This window comes from Lampetra planeri, chromosome 15, assembly GCF_965212315.1.
Source record: "Lampetra planeri chromosome 15, kcLamPlan1.2.h2, whole genome shotgun sequence".
Lineage (NCBI taxonomy): Eukaryota > Metazoa > Chordata > Hyperoartia > Petromyzontiformes > Petromyzontidae > Lampetra > Lampetra planeri.
In genome coordinates this window covers 7,053,058-7,070,922 of record NC_136121.1, presented here as the reverse complement: position 1 = coordinate 7,070,922, position 17,865 = coordinate 7,053,058, and the positions used below count along the sequence as shown (strand labels likewise).

At 46.2% G+C, this 17,865-nt stretch overlaps 1 protein-coding gene across 3 annotated transcripts in view; it reads left to right on the top strand.

Moving 5' to 3' along the window:
- GAB1 (GRB2 associated binding protein 1) overlaps window positions 1-17,865 on the top strand; it is a 115,013-nt gene that overhangs the window by 58,227 nt on the left and 38,921 nt on the right. The window contains exon 1 of one of the 3 annotated variants that reach the window (XM_078600898.1): window positions 9,158-9,441. The exons of the other annotated variants lie outside the window; for them this stretch is intronic. The gene's annotated coding sequence lies outside the window, so the exon portion shown is untranslated. Of the gene's footprint in view, window positions 1-9,157; window positions 9,442-17,865 lie in introns of those variants that run through there. 3 annotated transcript variants of the gene reach the window in all.

The window sequence follows — 17,865 nt, the reverse complement described above, 5'->3', positions numbered from 1 at the left end:
GGGATCTTGAACGTTCACGCCGCAATATTAATCAGGGCGGCCGGTGGTTTCGAACCGTGAACAAAGGCAACACGCGGCGAATGCGCGACCACTAGGTCAGATCACCTCCCTGCACTGTTTAGGAATTCTGAATTCCGGGTTTGTTTATGCTTCTGCATATCAACGCGACCTTTTCTTGCATCCAGCAGCCTTCCTTAAGAAAATGCAGCGAATGTAAATTCAAGGTTTCCTGGTTTGGGTATCAGCTGTCCCTTCTGGTAAACCTTTGAATTCCAGAGATAGATCTTAATATGACTCCCCTTTGAACGTTCACGCACGTGCGCCCATGCTGTTAATAACTGTGTAAGATGCGTACATGCAGTGCGCATGCAGCCAAGGGGCTACGTGTGTATATCAAGGCTTCACGTATCGCCGCGCATTGGCGAGACCCTTTTCCTTGCAGAATAATTCCGACGCAGGAAGGAATCCGTGTGCTCGTCGCAACATTACCCTCGCCGCCAGCGCTGTGTTTATAATCCATTGTGTTTAAGGATATGCAATTGCATTACATGGATTGAGCATTCCATCATTATTATGAAACCTCTTTATCCGTACTGCCACGTCCAATTAATCACTTGTGCTTGTTACTTTGGAGCGTTTGCTCTCACTGGATGCAGTTTTGCCCAAATGTGGAGTTTTCCCCAACAGTTTCTGCATCATTGGACAATTGATTGGACTCTGGTAGCCGCAGATATAGGCATTGCCAGGGCCCCATTAGTGCAGTCGGTAGTGCCATTGTGTGTTGAGGTTTGTCTCCTTTCTATTTCTGCTTGGGTACCAGTGCCAACGCAACAGCATCACCAATTAATTAGGTGGCGGTTTGCTTCGCGTCTGGTGTGGAAGTGCATGCTGGTCAAATGATCGGTTTGACTCCATTGTGTCCTTGTAAGCGAGGAGGGGGGGGGAGAGCTGGGGGGGTCCAATTGGTAATCTCGACCGGACCGCGTGCCACAGTTTTTGACTCGGCAATACCTTGCCTAGTCTCTCCTCTCGGTTGACTCGGTACTAAATGAGCACACGCTGGCAGAACACGAGCTCCCCTCCCCCCCACTCATTGGGAGAACAGTTTTAAAGGCTCCCACACGATAGAACACACGGCGGCTCGCTCTCAGCACAGCGAGCTCACGGTGTTCGGGTCACTGTGCCCGAGAGGGTTTTTTTTGTCTCCAGTACCCAGCACTTGAACAGCTTCGCTCTCTTGGCAACCCCCTCTACTGGACGCCTCCTACCAAGTCACCGGTAGCAGTGACGACGGAGCGCGGATTTCCACGCCAGCGAGATCGCGTTTTACAGCGCACTACGAGACTCACCACCCCCCCCCCCCCTTTATTAAGGAAACTGTTGGGGGTGAGATTCATGATCTGATTTGTTTGTGTGTGACCAGATTTTAATAACTTTATTGACTATTCTTTGGTTCTTTCGGTAAAGTCACGTATAAAGATAAAATAATAAATTAAATAATAGCATACTACGACGTTTCGATTGCAACACAAGCAATCATCATCAGGTATAAATGAAATAGCAACAACAATCTAACCAGAAAACTATACACAAACATATAAGCAGACAGACATCATAAAGATACACAAAGAGAGAACACGTATCGAAACGTCGTAGTATGCTATTATTTAATTTATTATTTTATCTTTATACGTGACTTTACCGAAAGAACCAAAGAATAATTCCTGCAGTCACGAAAGCTCCAAAATTAAAACTTTATTGACACCTGACACAAGTTTGAGGTGCCTCGTACTTTCTGTAGAGTCTTATAATCCAGAGAACACTGGACGATGTGTATTTTTGCGATTATATTTCTACTGTGGTCTATCTTCAATGTTTCTAACTATTCTCCTTTGTGGTTGCAATGTTTAAAAAATATATATATTGTACTTTGTGCTCTTTCCCCATGACTTTGCTGCAAAGTTCAGTGGGTTCATTCAACTTAATTTTTCATGGCTATGTCCATGCCACAGTGACCACAATGCGCAACATCAATGCACCGGTGGCATGCCGCCACGGTGCAGTGGCTAGCACACTGAGGTCACCGTTTTCTTCTGCGAGCGTGGCAGCTGAAACAATGGGGGGGCCACGGTGGCGAGATGTTAACTGCCTCGAGGTGTCAACCTCCTCGCCCTGGTGTCGTGAGTTCGATCCCGAGCCTGATGCCTGCTGTATATTTGGAGTTTGCGGTGTCTCTCTCTCCCCGTGGTCGCGTGCATTTTTCTCCGGGTCCTCCGGTTTTTGCTACGCGTTTAGAAACGTGCGTTTAGAGTATTCGGCTGCTGTAAATTTGCACACGATGGGCGGCTTAGTTGAGCTTATCATTTGCGGTCAAGTCGCTTCTGAAAAAGAGCTTAATATCTCGGTGGGCCTTACCTGCTTAAATAAAAAAAAAACAGTTTAGTTTAAGTTTCTTAAACCTACCCCCCCTCCCTCCCCCAGCCTCTGTCTACCAAGCAGTATTAATGAGTACAGCACAGTCGATCGACATGTCGTCCGTGGCGGGGTTAAGTGTGGGTACTCTCACCTCTTCCAAGATATTTGGCCAATGGTCAGCGTGGAAGAGGAGACCAAATATCTCTCTCCAGCACGACTTTTCTCGGACTGCCTCGAATTGAGTCCCTTCCGCCGCCCGCATTGGGCATGTGCTGCACCCGGACCAGACAATGTCCTGGTGCCGCGTCACTTTTACCGTAGCTACTACCACGACCCACACCTGCAGATTGACCAATGCGATGTAAACGCATCGAAGAGAAACGCGACCGACGGAGCAAAACGTTGCTCTGCTCTCTCTCTCTCCGCGTCGTCGGTTCGACGTCAGCGGTGAGCCCGAGGTAATGGCCCTCACCGAATTGTGCCGGTTCGGCCCCGGCCGCGGCACTGATTGATGCTCTCCTCGGTGCCATTGCGCCGGTGACGTCCTTAACGACCTTTGTGGAGGGGGGTTTGGTGTTGTTGAGGCGGGAGGAGGAGGATGATGATGGATGCAGCGCGGCCCGTAGCGACAGGAAGTGATGCGTTACCCGTGCGCTTGCGACAAAAACAACAGCGGCAGAAAAGAACAACAATAACAGAGAAACAGCGGCTCCGGCTCAAAACGCCGATTTTCGAAAACAAGGGATCAGCTTTCTTGTAAATAAACAGCTCAATAAGGGGGGGTGGGGTGGGATGGGGGTCTGACCACGCCTGGAACGCCACCAGAATTTCCGTTTGAATTTGGAGAATTTGGAGGATGCTTGCTCGCAGTCTCATGGTTAGCACTCAGGGTTTGCAATCTCGAGGTCGCTGGATCTCCATTCCATCTCCCTGCATAGCAGTTGAATAAATACTTCCCTCCCTCCCCCATGGCCCCTGTCCACCCAACAGTATACATCCGACTCTGCATTTATACTCGAGGAATCCGATGAGCAATAAAGCTCTTTTGCACAGATGTCCATCCAGTAGGGGGCGGGTCAGAATGTTGCAACGACAAACAGTGCAGAAACACGACAGGGGTGCAAAGTAGAGGCAATGTAAACAAATCGGTGGTTTACACCGCAGTTAGTTACTCGGCAAGTTGCGTGTGAGTGGAGTACAGCCGTGGGTATTCCCACCCCTTTGAAGATGGCGAGCATGGACGAGTGGGCCATCGTGCGCTCTAGATGCGCTCAATCGCAGGGCTACACTTTTACTTTTTTGTGCAGTGCAGTGGAGAAGCTTGTCTGTGAAGCCTCATCTTGATCTAAGACTCAACCGACACCGTGCACGTGTTGTTTAGTAAGCACGGCACAACAGGTTGAATATAAAGTGGTCGGGTGTGCGTTTGAGCAACACCACCAATGTAATTTTTGTTGAATAAAAATATGTGACCATGATGAGTACAATTTACGCATTGCGTTGCATGTGTATATTTAGTGTGCTGTTTAGCACACGTGTGTTCTGCCCGCCAGCGTGTGTATATTGTCCTAAACACAGTTTGTGCTGATGCCCATATCCTTAAATGCTTTTGATCTCCTGCCAGCTTGCAGAAATGAAGCAGTTGTGAGCCCGGTCAGTACTTGGATGGGAGACTGCCTGCAAATGCATAACACAAACCATGTTCCATGTATGTTTGTGTAAACAAGTCCACTCGTTTATTTTAGTGTCAAACAATGAGCCTTTCCTGACCATAGATCAGACAAACTATGCTGTAGAACCAACACAACCCTAATTTCTCTACTTTGTTGAATTACAATCGGGTGTTATTCATTGTGTGCGTGTATACATTCTTGTCTGTACAATTGTAAATCTTATATATTTGGGTGGCGCGGTGGTTTCCCCACTGCACGCTCTGAACTCGGCCACCTGAGTTAGATTCCCAGTCACGACGATCTAATCCTGTCCTGGACGCCCCTCTCGCGAACCCACATGGATCCGCATGGTGACCCCCAAAGTCAAACTAGTCTCACGATCGGGCGTGCCTTCGGGGAGGCCTTCATCCAGAAATGGAATGGCAAAGAACTGTAAATATTTTTTTGTAAAGATAATTTATATTTTGACATGAAACTATCGTGACTCTAGGAATTCATATTCTTGGTTCTTTTGGTAAAGTCACGTAGATAAATTAACATTTTTTTTATTTAGAATTTTAATTTTACTATTTTAATTTTGTTTTTTTATAATTAATTATTTTTATTTAGTATTTTTTTATTTTGTTTTTTTTCTATCTACGTGACTTTACGTCTGGATGGAACAATGGAACAAGTGACGACACCTTAGCCGCGGGCTGTCAATCAGAAGCGGGGGCGCTGGAACCCCCCCCCCCCCCTTGTGCCCACAGCTCCCACTTGGCGATCTCAGGAAACCGAGAGGGAGAAACAAAAAACAATGCCAGGGTCCCGCGTGTGCGCACAAGAGGACGTCACTTACCCGCTCACTTTACAGCTTTAACTGAGCCTGCTGAAATGATAAAACGTCTGGTAAAAAAACACGTATAGAATTTAAGTGGCTCGCGTATGATGTGCCGTGTGCGTCTAATTGCAGCAACGTCAACCTTTAAGATTTTAGATTTAGATTTTTTTTTGGATGTGCCAAAAATAATGGATATCGGGTACAAATATGGTACGGTGAAAATCGATGCGTCAAATTGTACACACGGTACAGTCTATAAAAATAAAACAAAAGCTTTTCCCTGTCCCGATTTACGGTTCATTGCATTTTCCGCGCTGATAATTTGACAAGCACAATTCGATATGCCCTTTGCTTTTGCCTCGCTACGAGCTGTAACCAAGGCAGCGCATTATCAACAGCCTCTCCACCCATGCAATAAATATGCTAATTGCAATTGGCCGCGCGGTGGCTACTTGGTCGGTCAGATAATGCATTAATTGGCAAGTGCAGCTTCAAGGATGGTTCTTTGTCAAATACATCGGTAAGCAGTCTTGCAGACCTGAGTGCCTTGAGTTTTTTCGCTCTCTTCTTTTTAGCGCCTGTGAATAATTTAGCAGTTGTTGTTGAGACGGCGATGTGCCTGTATCTCTTGTCTGGTCGAGAAAGTGTGCTGGGGGTGATGTCATACTGCAGCGCAACTGCACAAAAGGCTGTCCATCTGTAAGTCTGTTTGTCTGTCTGTGTGTGTGCGCCTGTCTTATGTGTGGCTGCCCGAGCCAGTCTGTACCCCATATGCCCAAGCTCAGCTGTAGAGAACACCCTCTCCTGTCTCTTCCGCTGTGGATGGGTGGGAGAGAGACGGCGTCAGGGCCGATACGAGAGCGAGGCTCCGTCTGGCTGTGAGCGCGATAGCGTGCACGTGCGCGCATGTCTGTGTGGATGCTGTCGCAGCAGCTGAGCGACGTAGCCTCAAGAGCTGTGGATGACGTCCCGTGCTCGGTTACAGCTCTGAGTCCTATCAGCTGTTCTTCTTCTTCTTCGTGACTGACATCCAAAGAGGGTTGGAGCCCCGGTGGCTTCTCTCTGGGCTGAGGTTTCTTCCACGGTAAGGGTCTCTCCCCCCCCCCCCCCGTTAATTTGGCGGTAGAATGTTTTTCCTCCCTCCCTCACCCCTCCTCTCTTTTTGTTGGTCTGATCTTAAAAGTCCAGAGACGGTAACTCCAATTTAATTGTGATCGTGCCGAGTGAGTCGTGCGCTGGAGTTGCGGCCGGGCATCGGGCAACAGCTGTCTCTCGCCACATCAAACAGCAGCTGCACAAATGTGTTAAGGGGCGCAAAAAAACCGGCACTCGCCAAGAGCCACAATGTATGTAGCATATGCGACACGTGATACGTTGAGTGTGTGTAACGTATATTAATAAACGCAGTGCCCTAAGCAATGGGTGATCTCTGGGTAATTCTGTGCTATTAGGGGCAATAAAATTGATACGTGTGAGAGAAAAACGAGATTGGCCGGGAATTGTCGAGCTCGTTAAAATGTGGGGCAATTAAGTATCCTGGCGACGGTGGAAATGATGAACGGCGATATTCGAAGGTTCCACTCGAGTCGGTAAATTGACATTCGTGCCTAGTAAATTGACGCGCACGTATAGTGGCCATACGGAATACTTCTTCGTGTTCCGTGCATTGTTAGAGCATCTCATACATCGATATGCACGTATGATATTAAAGCATGTGTCGCAGATCATCATCATCGCCACGAGTTATTGATTTTCAGGTAAAAACTCACCGAGACAACAGGTATCTTTTTGAGTGGGCGCACTTCAACGATGAATGCTTGCAAATACACACGACACGATGCGATAGTAAATTATGCATCGCAGCAACCTTTTAAAAATGCATATCGCAGATGCTACATGAAGCACTTCTCGCAAAAAAATCACACAGATGTGCAATGGCGGAGACAGGATTTTCAGGTAGGGGTGGGGCAACCCCTCCAGCAATTACAAATGATCGAGGAGTTGTTAGTGAGTAAGGACTTGTCCCTTGCTTTCTATTCGACGCGTGTGCGGCGATGGCACAGCCATCGATCGAGGGTCGAATTCGAACCGCGTTGTGTGATCGGCATCGCGCTCGCTGAAGGTGAATGCCTTCAGGTAAGTCGCGTGCTGTTTACGCAACTGCGCACAATTCTGTGAGTCACTTATAACCGCTTTGCCGTTACTTATTGCCAATGGACTCAGACAATTGCCCTATCATCTCATAGAGTCTCTGGCACGTAATAATATGCTACACAGTGGCAGTGGGGGTCGCAAAATGCCGATGTATTACTAATAAAGCCCAATGATCCCATCGAAATTAGGGATTTCGATTGGATCATTGGGGGGGCACGTGCCACCCCCCCCCCCCCCACTGGCTCCGCCAGTGCAGATGTGCAAAAGCAGTAATATTATATGGAGCAGGGGAACATATTAGGTTGCGTGAACAAACACATAAATGCAGCTTGCAGGGAGTGTTTGTCATTTCTGGCGTCATGACTACCAGCTCGACATCACCCTTTCCAAAACATTTATTTGATAAATAATATTCACTCAATTAACATGAAAACAACGGAAAAGACATGCAATATTACGTACCTATTTTTGAATGTTTTTCTCCCACCGCCACCCACTCACACTACATAGGGAGAGCATCCTCACACCGTGAGTCACCTGCACTTGTGATAGGTGCGTTCACTTTGACACGTCCTGTGCGCTCGGTGGTCGCTGGAATTTAATTAGAGTGCTAATTTGCCAGTTATTTTGGTTTGACCTCTGTATGACTGTTGAGTCACACCGTCGCCCCCTCCTCCCGTCTCTCTCTCTCTCTCTTGCTCTTTATAGCTGTGAGCCTTTCCTGTCCGAGAGGGAAGGCCCCTTTAGCTGAACTCTTGTCGAGTGTTTCCATTAAGCGCTACAACGCATGCTACCTTGGGCATTTTGGCATCGGAGATGGCTGAATGCCCGTTACTGCCGTGCGGTTAAAGGCCGTTTAACTTGGGCTCCAAGGTCAGATGCTGAATATGTAAATAAATAAAGAAGTAATCGTTGGCTTTAAAAAAAAAAGTCTGCGGTGTATAACGTGGGATGGCGGTTATGTGACAAAGTGCCTATTGAATACATTTCACAAAGGGAAATGCCATTGCTGTAAAGTAGTTGTGTGTAATAAAACAGATGTTATTGAATTTTATACTTAACAAAAAAATCTTGGTTCACGCATACATCACCTATTATTGATCAATTAATTTGTTGCTAGGGCATTATTAGGCAATGGTAATGTTTTCTTTGGCATATACAGTATGTGCACATTTATATGTATGTACTTGTGTGTATTTTTATTTTAACGTTTATTTTACCAAGGACGCAGGGGAGTGGATTGGGGTGTTGGTCATTTGGTACAGCAGTGCGAATACCAGTTCATATCCCACCATCATCATCATCTTCTTGGTTCTTTCGGTAAAGTCAGGTAGAAGGGAAATAATAAAAAAATAAAACATAATAAAATACAATTCTCACGACGTTTCGGCCACAACACAAGCAGCCATTGTGGCCGAAACGTCGTGAGAATTGTATTTTAGAATGTTTTATTTTTATTATTTTATTATTTTCGTTCTACGTGACTTTACCGAAAGAACCAAGAAGATGAATCCCTGCAGTCACGAAAGCTTTGAATCGAAATCATCATCATCATCATTCCCCCGTCATTATGAATCGTCAGTCCTCATCAATTATCATCATCATCATTATCATCATCATCATTGTGGGGTTCGCAAAATGAACACCACCTGTTAGGTCAACAGTTGTGTCCCTTTGGATAGACTGGTTCCTGCCATATGAATGCGAAATTTCCTTTCACCCACTCAACATTGACGATAACTGTCCTGCATTCTACTGAGCGTGGATGACCTTATAAAATTCGTGGTAAAAGTGTACTTGTATTGCAGTGTCTTCCATCCAGCGTTACATCGGGAATGGCTAATGATGCCATACGTCGGTTCATCTTTGTGCACGCACCATTTAGCTGACGGCCCACTCCAGGTTGTTTTTCTTCCTCCGTTAGTGAAATGCTCACGTCCGTGGAAGCGCATGAACAAACTTATTTCCTGGGACGACCCCATTTCCATCACACACGTCCCCCCCAACCCCCCACCACGCATCCCTGCTCTCCTTTCCGTCCGCCCCCCCCACCTCTCCACCACCAGCACAATCACACCGCTCCCCACCACCACAACCACCACCATCACCAAGCAGCAGCTTTCCTCGCCCCACCGCTCGTCCCGCCCTCCCCTAAGCCCCCCGCACGTTTCCGTAAACACGACGGCAATGAAACGCCGCTGTCGGAGCCAAGCGCCCGCAGTCTCCGTGAGACGCAGTTGCAGGTGCCACCGTGCCAGCCAGTGCTGCCTCTTCATCTGAGCCGCTGCTGCTGCTGCCTCTGCTGCTGCTGTTGCCTCCGCCGCATCTGCTGCTGCTGCTGCCGCCGCTGTTCAGGCATTGCTCTTCTGTGCACTCTGAGTAAGTAAGCACGTCCATGAGCGAGCGGGAAAATGGTATACATTTTAGTGTAGAACACAACTGACCACAACCTAGGCGGATTCTGTTTGTTGTTGTTGTAGTTGTTGTTTTTATCGTCGTCAGTGTTTGGATGGATGCGATCGCGGCTGTGTCGGCAGGCTGCCTGTGATGGATGCGAATGTGGATGGGAAATGTGGACTTGACGGATGTGCGTGCGCATCGCGGACCGATGAATATGCAGATAGGCTAATGGATGTTAAGCGGATGAATGTGAGAGCTAATTTCATTTATAATGAAATTGATTGGTGATATTAGCGTCATCAGTCAATCCAAAATAAATTGATTTTGCTGCCTAAGATGAACTCGTGCTCATCGGGGATGGTCGCTATCATTTGGCAAGACGTATGGAGCAAAGCCTGGCTCGTATTTGAGTTGAGCGACATTTTTTCTGCTGACGTATGTGTTCTTGTTATTACAATATAAGACTTTAATTGAAACCACAATCTCGACACATATCGCAGTGTGCCAGGGATAGCAGTGAATATTAAACAGGGTTATACAGAGATGCAATACAAGTTGTACTTATTTAGCGTCTAATGTGAACGCATCTCAAAATAGCGTACAGAAACGGTGGGCATGTTTACTTGTTAAAGAGTCAGTCAAAGACAGTTGGAGAAAAACGGAAGATCTTGAGCCCTGAACTTGAACTGTGGCAGGGAGTCGCCAGCACACCTCACTGGTGGGGAAAGGAAGTTCCAGACCTTGAGGGCAGCAAAGGAGAATGAGCGACCTCCCACTGAGTAATGGTTGACTTGTGGCTTCGATAGAAAATCCTTGATTCCTGGGGAGGAGAGTGCGTACAATGTGACGGGAGGGAACAGGTAGGGAGGAGAGTGTGAGGAGGGGAATAGAGTGACATGGTGGTGGAGTGAGATTAGAGGAGAGAGGTGGGAGAGCGTGTGGAGAAGAGTGAGACGAGAGAGAGAGAGAGAGGAGGGCGAGCGGAGGGCAGTCGAGTGAGAATAGAGGGGAAACACGTCCTTGCTTTCATCGTCACCGTCGGCTGCCGATGTAATTACGAAAGACATCGAGGCGAGAGCCGCGAGATGCGTATCGCGCCGTGGCGGAGCGACGCGTGAACATTCTTGGCCACGGTGACGCAGAGTGGACGTCGTGACGAGACTGTGTCACACGGCCGAGGGCGCTCGCTCGCTCGCTCGCCCGCTCCATGTCGAGAGCTAAGCCTCAGCTGTTTTTTTCTTCCTGACGCCTCCAGGCTTGGGAAAAACGAGCTGCCGCCACGGCAGCTGTCCCGTCCATTTGGGCAAGATGCAGACATAACACGTCGGGGATTTACCCGGAATTAAGGAACTTGGCCAGACGAGCGAAAACAACCTGTTCTAGGGAAAAAAAAAGTGTTTGCTCGATTTATGTTCTTCTGATTTACGATCTCCTCATTATGCTGCAAACATGTCGCGTTGGGGTAATTTTAGCGAACGGGGCCCGCTATAGAACATGACTGGGTATTTACACGATTGCGTCTTTAGAGTGAAGACTGAAATGCACTGAGGACAAAAGATTCCCGAGGTGAAATGAGCAGAGTGTGACTTCGCATTGCGACTGAACCTTTGAACTCGGAACACAAAATCCTCAATTAGTGCACAGTTGTATTTGACCTTGGTGGCCTTACTGCATTCATCGAGGGGGGGGGGGGGGAAGGAAAATAAGGCGCTGTTGGTCAAAACGCGGTTGTTGTTACACGGAGTGTTCTTGTCCTTGTTTCAGTCGAGATGGTGAACAGGTGAATTGGGTCGCGGGGAGAGTCGGTCTGTGAAGGGGGGAGCAGACATCCCACGCGTGCGTTTCCAGGCGGTAATTTCCATGGAAAGTGTTACGTTAATAGGGAAGTGCCCAGGGCATCTGCACAAAGGAACAAAAAAAAATACGATTAAGGCAAGCTCTGAAATTCTATCTCTGCGCCAGGGTCTGTTTTAATCGCCGTCTACATCCGTGGGAGCATGACCACAGGTCCCGCGGAGCAGAGCGGAAGGTTGGAGGGGGGGGGAAGGGGGGGGTGGGATTGGCTGTACGGGAGTTTGACCAAACTGCTCTATGGTGTGGCTGACCACTTTGTCTCTTTAGCACTCATTGACAGAGGTGTGGACTCGAGTCATGTGACTTGGACTCGAGTCAGACTCGAGTCATGAATTTGATGACTTGCGACTCGACTTGGACTTGCATAACAATGACTTTGTCCCACCTATGAGATGTGGACTCGAGTCATGTGACTTGGACTCGAGTCAGACTCGAGTCATGAATTTGATGACTTGCGACTCGACTTGGACTTGCACAACAATGACTTTGTCCCACCTCTGCTCATTGACACCCGTTTTTAGTCGGGCAAAGCCTCTAAAGCGTCGTCGCTTGCCATGTATACGCAGTTACAGGTAGAGGTGACTTCTGTGACGCATCCAGACAAATCTTGTTTTAACCTAAGCATCGACAATAACAAAAGACGCGGTACATTTTTTCTGAAAGTATGCTTTCGTGTGTTGCAGCATTTGGGGTAGGTCATTAGTGGCGTATCATGCGATGCTAAGCGACGGTGCCGTGTTATGCTCTTTCTCAGTAAAGCGAGACCTTTTGCATGAGCTATGGCTCATCGCGATAGGTGCAATAGTTGGTACAGGTGAAGACACCGTGCTCAGTTGCATCGGAGTCGTGGGTCATTCAGAGTCTGCCCTAGCAGCGGGTCACTATGATTAATATTGACAGCACTATTTATATGCGATACAATTATTCAGTTTATGACAAGGTAAGGGTGCATTGAGACCAGAAGTCACTCTTTCACGGCAGATCTGGATAGAAATAAATATCTCATGACAAGAAACGCTGCAGAAACGCCTAGGGCAGACAATGTTATCACAGTGACGTCACATTTCTCAATGCAAACAAATTTGAAGTGCAGAGTTAATCAACTGACACAAGATAAATAAAAGTAAAGCATGATACGCAGAGTAAAAACAGGATCCACAATGTAAACAACAACAACAACCACAACAAAAATAGTATCAAGGTTAAAACTAAAAACAAAATCAACTCGTACTCCTGGGTTATTTCGGTCGCTTGTGTTGCGATCGAAACGTCGTGATTTATTTTATTTTTACCTACGTGACTTTACCGAAAGAACCAAAGAGTATGGATTCCTGCAGTCACGAAAGCTTCAAATCAAGATTAAAATCAACTCGGCTCATTGTTACATTTTAATAATAAAGGCTCGGCTGTCAGAATGAGTGGCTCGAAATTCTTGAGGTTCCAAGTTCAAAATCCTGGTTTGGATGTTGACTCAGCCCGTCATCCCTCCAGGGTTCAACAAAATGAGTACCACTTTGTATGTAAGTCAACAGTGATTCTCCTGTGGATAGACTCGCTCCCGCCATAGGAACGTCGATCGTCCACCACTGGCTCAGGGCTGTAAACAGGAGATAAACACCACCTCAGTGCTTATTTGAGCAATAAAATTGCTTGTGGAGCTGATGGATTTATTTTTAGATTAAGCTTTCACGTGCGAGTTAGGGCTTATTAAATTCGCCACTCGTGACGCTGTTGTCATGACCACACGTGAATCATTAATCCTGATACGGCACTGTTATCCAAGTTGGAAAAACCCCAACATATATAGTGCCTCATTATGTGCTGGGGCAATGTTCGTTGACAGCAAATTAATGTAGGAAGATATTCTTAGGTTTTTTCGGTAAAGTCACGTAGGTAAAACATTAAAATTTAATAAAAGTAAAATAAAATAATAATAAAAATCACGACGTTTCGTAGGCAACAAAAAGTGTGCCTTACTTGGCCCTTCCCCCTCTCCAACCATTATATATACGGAGTGGTAGCTCTTGTAATCTCTCATTTACTTGATACAGCTGTCGTGGCTGTGACGGTTCCACCTGAAGACGGAAGCTTGTGTTGCCTCCGAAACGTCGTGATTTTTATTTTAATTTTATTTTACTTTTATTAATTTTAATGTTTTACCTACGTGACTTTACCGAAAAAACCTAAGAATATGAATCCTTGCAGTCACGAAAGCTTCAAATCTAGAATGTAGGAAGAGTTCCAGAAGAAGTTTATTGTTCACCAACACGAGTGTTTCAGCGGTGTCTTAATCGTCTCTTCTATGGCTGCTTGATGTCAAAGATTACACTGTGTGTCGCTTACATTTTCAAACAATAGTTTAAACTTAATTTTTAACACTCAACATATTTAAATGTACTCACACCTCCGGTTAGCATGGTTGGCTATGTACGGTGTTAAAGAAGTTCAACATACAATTATAGCTATTTTATTTCAACAACAAACGACACCTTCCTGTAATAATAGCAATCAATTAGAGTCAATCCATTGCTGGATTAATTCTTCCCCATGCCATCTTGGTCACGTTTGCTTGACCATACTTCACCACTATGGTCACTATGGGCTTGTGAAGGGGGGGGGGAGCCTAGGACCGGTTCAGATATCCACTCCGCCACTGATGTTCGCAGTGAGCGGGATTCGAATTCGCTTCACATTGGGTTCATGACGCAGTGTGCTAATCACTACTCTGCCACTCCCCTGCAGTACGGTGATGTACCGATTCGTAAGGTTTGCTACGCACGGTGTGAAAGAAGTTTAACACACATACCATTGCCTACAATTGAAAAATATTTGCTTAAAGTAGAAATGCAGTTATTCAATCAGGAATTTCTGTAAACAACCCAATTTTATGCCACATTACATGTCTTCCGTATCTGTATCAAATAGCACTCACGGCTAAACCAACGTTTAAACACAAACAAGGGAATGCTTCTCGGCAGACTGTCAATCGCATACAAATTGCCAAACCTCGTGTGCGGCTAAAGCTCTTTCCATTTAAACGAAATTGCTCATCTGATGCATAAATCGGAAGCACTTAGCGCCGTTTAGGGGAGCCTGATTATTACGGGAGCACAGTGGCGCAGGAGCGCTCTCCGTGTGCCGTTCGGAATGGATCAGCTCTGTGCTCCGACGGGAGGGATTCCGTGTGCGGTAATTAGCTTAATTGCGCAATATTGACGAGGGTTTTCACGGTGTAAGCCTCGCGATCTCGCTCATCACTGCCGGGAGATTAGGCCACGTCCTGCAGAGGCGGGTGAGCTTATTTTGCGATTTGCGTCGATGTACCGGGGCAAATTGACCGCGCGGCGTACGGAGCTTTGGTGGCTTGTGTAGCCAGCACGCGAGCACGTGACCTTGCCAGCTACCACCTCCCAGCCTTGACAATTACATTGCTAAACCTCATTGCAAATGATAATACGATTACAAGTTGTTATCATTGCCAAGGATATGCGCTCTTCGGAATTGACCGTTTTGAACGCAGCGATGAGACCAGCAAATGAGAAATTTCTCATTTACTTGATACAGCAATCGTGCTGTGACGGTTCCACCTGAAGACGGAAGCTTGTGTTGCCTCCGAAACGTCGTGATTTTGATTTTATTTTAATTTTACTTTTATTAATTTTAATTTTTTACCTACGTGTCTTTACCGAAAAAAACCAAGAATATGAATCCTTGCAGTCACGAAAGCTTCAAATCTAGAAATGAGACCAGCAGTTCCAGAGCGTAGATCATAAACGATTCTAATTTTTCACTTTCTTGGTCATGGGGGTACTTTGACCATACTTCACCATGTCGGTCACTGTGGGTTGGTGAAGGGGCGGCGGGGGGGGGGCAGGACTAGCTCAGATATCACTTGCCACCCATATCAGGCGTGGCCTTGAATCAAACTCGGGTTGAAGAGTTCATAGTTGGAGAATTAACCATCATTGCTGCCTCCTATGTTCACGTAGTTTTAGATGAACTCCTGGTGTTGCGAGTGACTGCCAGCAGTGTGGACATTACACCCGATGGTTATCGTCAAGTGCTAGCTTTTAAAAACAAAAATGTCGTAAGTGCCCATACTACCGGCCTGCCCTGGTTCTTGTCACAATTTCCCGGTGGTAGTTATATAACGACGTGTGACGTTTCTAAAGGCAAGGTGGTTAGTGCGATGCTCTGTGAGCCTGCCAAACTCTGTTCAATTCCTGGCAATGACGAACATCAGTCGGGGGGGGGGGGGGGGTTGTTTCACTACTATACTTCACTGTGCTGATCAGCTCAGGTTGGTGAAGGGGGGGGGGCAGGACCGTTTCTGATATCACCTGCCACTGCCATTAGCCGTGGATGAGAAAATGAACTCAGGTGTCCGTATTCATTGTGCAGTGCGGTAACCACTGAACCAAACGCCGGTTTACAAATACATGAGTATATTCAGTCAATTCTCACACGGACATCTTGTGGATTTCAAAAGTCTATGGTTGCAATCTAGAATTCTGGAACATTAAAATGACATCTTGGAGAAATAGAGACTGCCCAGTGTGTCTCCAAGATGCGTCTAATGTCTCGAGAGGGGCAAAGCTTTTCACACTATTGTTAGGTAGGCCAGGTTGAGTCACAAACCGTACCCCTCCATAACAAAGGCTCACCCTCTTAAGCCTCACCTTACCATATGAATAAAAAGTGTGCTGCACTTGCCCCCTTCCCCCCTCTCCAACCATTATATAACGGAGTGGTAGCTCCTGCAATCTCTCATTTACTTGATGCAGCTGTCGTGGCTGTGACGGTTCCACCTGAAGACGGAGGCTTGTGTTGCCTCCGAAACGTTGTGATTTTTATTTTATTTTACTTTTATTAATTGTAATGTTTTACCTACGTGACTTTACCGAAAAAACCTAAGAATATGAATCCTTGCAGTCACGAAAGCTTCAAATCTAGAACTGAGAGGGCAGGGTGGCGTGCCGCTTAACATTGGGTATGCGTGACTCATCGGAGCTGGGCGTGAGTGACAGTTGGCATCGGCTCTTCGTACATGTCCAGCGTCGAGACAAATGGACCTCTGCCATTACGGCTGACATATCTCTCCCCATAGTATTTCGTCAGATATTGGCAGAGTCAATGCATTAACGTTGCTGCTTTCACTCACGTTTATCTGGGCAGGATGAGAATTGAATATTGAATAAAACAAGTCTTGCGTATGTCTTGAAAATGTTCTGGAAGGGCAGTCTTGAGTGAGTTAAGGTAGTGCATGGTGATGATGTAACCATTTTTCACGCAGCGTGTTTACTTGGGTCTATATCAAACAGCATTTGTAACTCGTCATTATTAGCATTTATATTTTTTTGTTGGTTACTGTTCTCAAAAACATCATTCTTTGATTCTTCCATGTTGTAGTCTATTGCAAGTTGTCATTTATTATCGCGATTTTATTAGCACCACGCTGACTGTTTTGCATTCATTTTCGCTTCCTCCCTTGCCCGGCTTGACTTGGCAATCCCCTCGCATTGCCGTTTCCATTATGATCTCGCTCAATTCAAGAACGTATTAACTCTTGCCTATGTCACCTTCAGGAGCGCTGTTTGTTGCTGGCTACTTGGAATTTTTCGGCTTTTGGGCCCTGTGCTCGGCAACTGATTCTAAAGAATAAAAAATAATGCCGATCTTAGCAAAGCAAACCATGTGTTGAATAATACTTAAATTGTTAGGTTGGTAAATGGAGCACTTATCAATTTTGTGTTTGATTTTACACGTCAACAACTTTTTTTATTCCCAATGAAAGCACACGATAGATTTTTTTACTACGGTATTTTTTAATATTTTTTATTTTATGACTTTGTTTATTTAGTGCCACGTTCATGAAAGTGCATCGTTTGTGATCCGCATTTCACAGCAGAGAGGCACCTTGACGTATCATTAACTGGATGTAACAACCGGATTCTACGCCTCTGCAAACGTGCATCTGTTAAGGCATTTGCATACGAGTTAGCCATATGGCTCTTGGGTGAGAAAGCTGAGCTGGCACTGCTGAGATCCAGGGCTCCGATCTGAGTTCTCATGTGTCGTGAGTTGATGATGTCAGCTCGGTCAACAGATTAATGCAAAAATTACAGCGCTTGCACTTAAAACATTTTGGTTTGATTGACATGCAATTGTGACCCTCTTTTGCGAGGCACGTAAGCGGTGTGCCCCTAGTGTGGATGGAATGAATTAATCTCGAAAAAGTAGTTCCATGATGTCTATTTGTGCAGCTATTCTGACACAGGGTGTTGCACTCCTCGCTGCAGAGCTCCGAGTGGACATTTTCTACATTCCACGACGAAATTGAACCAATAGCACAATTTGAATATTGTGAGATTATCTATTTTTTACACGGTGATGACGTACGCCTTGAGAACATGTTGCACTTCATGGGTGTGAAGCGACGTTTGTTTGGGACCTTGTTTACGTCTGCACGAATCCTCGCGTGCTGCGTGGAATCAATAGGAGCCCATTAGCCTAATGGAATGCCGATGGTATTAATGCGTTGGCTGGAAG